The following is a 5,530-nucleotide window of genomic DNA, read 5'->3' on the forward strand; positions in this document are numbered from 1 at the left end:
TCCCCTGAGGCCCTGCTCTGTCCAACCTTTGGGCCCACCCAAGCTGTTACCAGTGGCTTTACCATAGTATTGTCCTCTCTTGCATCCTCCTTTAGATTTTTCTAAAATCTCTCAAACAAGCAGTATCTGGTCTCAGAGAGCGCATACCTCTTTTTAGATGGCCCCAAGCCTGGCACTACAGGCAGCCAGCCTTGGTTCACGACTTGGCTTTTCCTGGGCACCTCCAAGCCCAGAACAAGAAGCAGCCATCTGAAGACCACTTTGTAGCTTATGCTGGGTAGCCCTAGGTAGAACACAGGCAGAGGCTTACCTTGCCCCAGAGCCAGCACATCCAATGGTCAGCTTCAGATCACCTCAAAGCACTACCACCCAACCACCTTCACAAGTGACACACTCAATGAGTGGACTCAGTGGGATCAAGAGCCTTATTGAAGTAAGTTTTGCTCTGAGTGTTGGGCACTTACACAGCTGGTCTTCCAAGGGAGTCAGAGGCCAATGGTCAGTGGCCACAGCCAGTCCTTGCAGCTGATCAGCCTGAGTAAATCCCTCCCATTGATAGGCCAACAGCAATCAAGACTCAATTACAACAAAAGAGTGTACACTCCACACTAGGGCTGTACCACGAGGGCCCAGCTGGGATGACTAAGGAGGTGATGCCACTGGACCCTACAGGATATCTACAACAATAGGCCATCCTACAAAGCCTAGGATACCTAGCAACTCTACCTAATACATAGAAACAAACACAGGAAAGCAGCCAAAATAAGGAGACAAAGAAAGATGTCCCAAGTGAAAGAACAAAACAAAATTTCCAGGAAAAGAACTAAATAAAATGGAGATAAGCAATCAATCAGATGCAGAATTCAAAACACTGATTATAAGGATGCTCAAGGAACTTAATGAGACCTTCGAGGAACTTAAGAAGACCTCCAAGGAACTTAATGAGAACATCAACAACATAAAAAAGAACCAATTAGGAATGAAGGATGCACTAACTGAAATAAAAAGTAATTTACAGGGAATCAATAATAGAGTATGTGAAGCCAAGAAGCAAACCATTGGTTTGGAATATAAGAAAGCAAAAAACACCAATCAGAACAGCAAAATAAAAAAAGAATTTAAAAAAATAAGAACAATGTAAGGAGCATCTGGGACAACTTCAAGGGTACCAACATTCACATCATTGGGGTGCCAGAATGAGAAGAAAGAAAGAAAGAAATCAAAAACCTATTAAAAAAAAATGACAGAAAACTTTCTTCTTGAATGAAACAGACATACAAGTCCAGGAAGCACAGAGAATTCCAAACAAGATGAAACCCAAGAGGTCCACACCAAGACATATCATCAAAATTCCAAAGGGTAAAGACAAAGAGAGAATCTTAAAAGCAACAAGAGAAAAGCAGTTCTTTGCCTACAAAGGAGCTCCCATAAGACTGCCAGCTGATTTCTCAAAAGAAACTTTGCAGGCCAGAAAGGAGTGGCAAGAGATATTCAAAGTGATGAAAAGCAATGATTTACAACCAAGATTACTCTATCCTACAAAGTTACATTTAGAATTGATGGACATATAAAGAGTTTCCCAGACAAGAAAAAGCTGAAGGAGTTCACCACCACCAAACCAGTATTATATGAAATGTTGAAGGGTCTTCTTAAGGAGAAGAAGAACAAAATTATGGACAGTAAAATGGCAATAAATACATATTATCAACAATTGAATCTACAAACAAAATGTGCAAGCAGAACAGAAACAGACAGCCTCATAGATACAGAGAACTTATTGTTGCTTGCCAAATGAGAGGGGGCTGGGGGATGGATGATGAAGATGAAGGAATTACGCAGTACAAATTGGTTGTTAGACTGATGAACCTCAAAGGGAAGGGGGGAGGGAGGATAGGAAGAGATAAACCAAAGAACTTTCATGCATATATGCATAACCAATGGATACAAACAATATTGTGGGGAAGGCAGAAGGAGGGGAGTCAGTGGGAGAATGGGGGTGGGGCATCTATAATTCATTCAACAATAAAGATAAATTAAAAAAAAAAAAAAATGGAGGCAAGCAAATTACCAGATACAGAGTTCAAAACAATGCTTATAAGGGTGCTCAAGGAACTCAGTGAGGAAAAGGACATAAAAACATGAAAAAATGAGTCAAAAATGAAGGATACACTAACTGAACTGAAGAATAAATTACAGGGAATCAACAGTCAAGTAAATGAAGCTAAGAATCAAATTAGCAATTTGAAAGATAAGGAAGCAAAAAACACCTAATCAGAACAGCAAAAAGAACAACAAAAAAGTTAGGATAATATAAGGAGTCTCTGACACAATTTTAATATTCACATTGTGGGGGTGCCAGAAGGAGAAGAGAGAGCCAGAAATTGAAAACCTGTTTAAAAAAATAATGACAGTCCGGCCGGTGTGACTCAGTGGTTGAGCATTGATTGACCCATGCACCAAGAGCTTGCTGGTTCAATTCCCAGTCAGGACACATGCCCAGGTTGTGGGCCCGATCCCCAGTGTGGGGCATGCAGGAGGTGACCGATAGATAATTATCTCTCACCAATGTTTCTATCTCTCTCTCTCTCTCTCTCTCACTTCTTCTCTCTCTAAAATCAATGCAAAGGAAAAACAATTATTTTTTTTTTTAAGAAAAAGAAAAAAATAATGATATTTACTTAATCTGGTGAAGGAAATAGACATAAAAGTTGAGGAAGTGCAAAGAGTTCCAAACAAGATGAACCCAAAGAGGCCCACATCAAGACTCATCATAATTAAAATGCAAATGGTTAAAGACAAAGAAAGAATCTGAAAAGCAGAAAGAGAAAAGCAGTTATTTACCTTCAAAGGAGCTTCTATAAGAATGTGTGCGGAGTTCTCAACAAAAATTAGTAGGCCAGAAGGGGTAGGCAAAAAATATTCAAAGTAATGAAAAGCAAGGATCTACAACCATGATTAGTCTACCCAACAAAACTATCATTTAGAATCAAAGAGCAGATAAAGAGCTTCCCAAAGAAGGAAAAGCTAAAGGAGTTCATCACCACCAAATCAGTATTAAATGAAATGTTAAAGGTTCCTCCTAAGAGGAAAAGGAAGAAAAAAAAGATAAAAATTATGAACAATAAAATGACAATAAATATATATCAACAATTAAATCTAAAAATCATAATAAATGAACAAGCAGAGAGAAACAGACTCATAGATACAGAGAACATTTTGATTGTTGCCAGATGGGGAGAGGATTGGGGTAAGTCCATGAAAAAAGTGAAGGGATTAAGAAGTACAAACTGATTGTTACAGAATAGCTATGGGGATGTAACGTAAAGCATAACAAGTATAATCAATAACATTGTAATAACTATGCATGGTGTCAGATGTGTAGGAAATTGATTGGGATGATCACTTAGTAAGTTATATAATGTCTAATCACTGGGGTATACACCTAAAACTAATATGTCAACTATAAATAGAAAATAAAAAATGATTAAAAATAAAAATAAAAAGACTATGTTCTGCCAGAAAAAAAACAAACAAACAAAAAAACAAAAAGAATTAGACCAATGGACACCCATAAAAGTGGACTGATTCCAAATACATGGTAAACTACAGCTGTTACCAGAACTTTCCAACATGGAATCTGGGAAGAATTCCAAACAAATAGGAAACTATGGACTGAACCAAAAACTAAGGATTTGTGTCCCATATGGAACCACCTGCCTGCTAAGCCCTGAAATGGAAAACCAGTTAGATTGGGTGCTCAATGCAAAGCAGAGTTCAGAACTAAGAGAATACTGGTTGCCCTTGGAAACAGCAAGATAGAGAACTCAGAGAATTCGTGAGTGAGCACCACACCTGTGTTTTTCATCCCCAAAGCTGCTGGAAGTCTCCTTTGACCCCACCACTCTCCACCAAGTCTTTTAATGACAAAATTTCAATATCTAATTGGTTTTATTGAACAGTTCGTGAATTGGACAGCGTCTCATCTAGTAAACAGAGAGGTGCTCGAAGAAATTGTATAAAGTGGAAAGCTTTTGTGGGCAGAAACTGGGTGGGACAAGAAACTTATTAATAAAATAAAAGATTATTTGAGGCAATGGTACCTTTCTTTAAGGAAAGGAAAATTACCTCACTCGTGTTAATCAGGAATTTGAAGACTGAATGATTTAAGACCACACTCCTGAGAGAGGCTGAAACTGCAGTTAAGTCTTTCTTTGCCATCATTGGGGCAAGTGACTCCACTTTAGGACTATTGTTTCCTTTTTCAACACCTGGTTAGGTTAAAATAGCTGTTGAAAGTAAAACTTTAATGTTTTACTTTCATGTATCAGTAAGAGTAAGCTATTGAATAACTTATTAGACTTTAATAATAATTGACATTATTTTATTGATATATAATTGACATATAGCACCATATTAGTATCAGGTGTACAACATAATGATTAAATATATGAATATATTGCAAAATAATCACCACAGTGGGTCTAGTTAAAATTGTCATCATACATAGTTATAAAAAATGTTTTTTTGTGTGATGAAAACTTTTAAGATTTACTCTCTTAGTAACTATGCTATGCATTACATTCCATGACACTATTTTGTTTAAATATGAGGATAGATTACCACAACACAAGTAAAATATATGTTTAGGACAATCTATTTTTATCTTACAAATTTACTTGTATAACAAATCTTTTAATTAATAATAAACATGTTATCCTGAGACTGACTCCAACAACCCTTATACCCTAAAAGGCATGAAGCTGCCCAGACATAACACTGTACCTGTGAGTCAATCAGTGTCCCAGATTAAACTATCCATTGGGCAACTGAACAGAAAAGTAGCTTACAGTTACATCTGACTGCTAGTTCATTGCCCAGGGGGCCCAAGTGTCAAATGTCTGTATCTTTCTCCCAGTGAAACTGCCTTGTAGTTGAGCTTCTTTTTCTGTTGTGGATAACAGAATCATCTAAATTGGGAGCAGTTAGGATGGAAGGGAGAAAGGGGCATATCTGCTAATTAAATAGATAAATGGTCGTAGGGGTCTAGAAGGGGGAGAGACTTTGGTTTCAGAAACAGAGTACACACACTGTCAAATACAAAAGCAGTTAGGCAATAGCTCAAAGGGGAAAATTTATGATATGTTTTAAATAAAGAGAAATTAAATATGAATGGTGAAAAACTAAAATATCATATATTGAGCTATCACAAGTAATTTCAGAATATTATAGGTAGATTTTGGGTTTTTTAGATTAATTTCCACAAATGAAGTCAATTCCAAACAATATTCCAAAATAGGTTAAAACTTGAGCATCTCCTATCTTTCTCTCCCAGGCATTGACCAGCAATGGCTATCAACCTGCAAGTTTACCCCTAGTCTCCCAAGAATCAAATAAGGTATTCCAGAATTATTCATGTGGGTTATCACCTATCAGAGTCATGTGTCATTATTTTAGGCTTCTTGCTGCTATATTTCTCTTTCCATAGAAATTTATTCTAATCATTTTCTTCAGAACAAGAACAACAATTAAT

The sequence above is a fragment of the Molossus molossus genome, unplaced genomic scaffold, assembly GCF_014108415.1.
Source record: "Molossus molossus isolate mMolMol1 unplaced genomic scaffold, mMolMol1.p scaffold_m16_p_7, whole genome shotgun sequence".
In the NCBI taxonomy this organism is placed as follows: domain Eukaryota; kingdom Metazoa; phylum Chordata; class Mammalia; order Chiroptera; family Molossidae; genus Molossus; species Molossus molossus.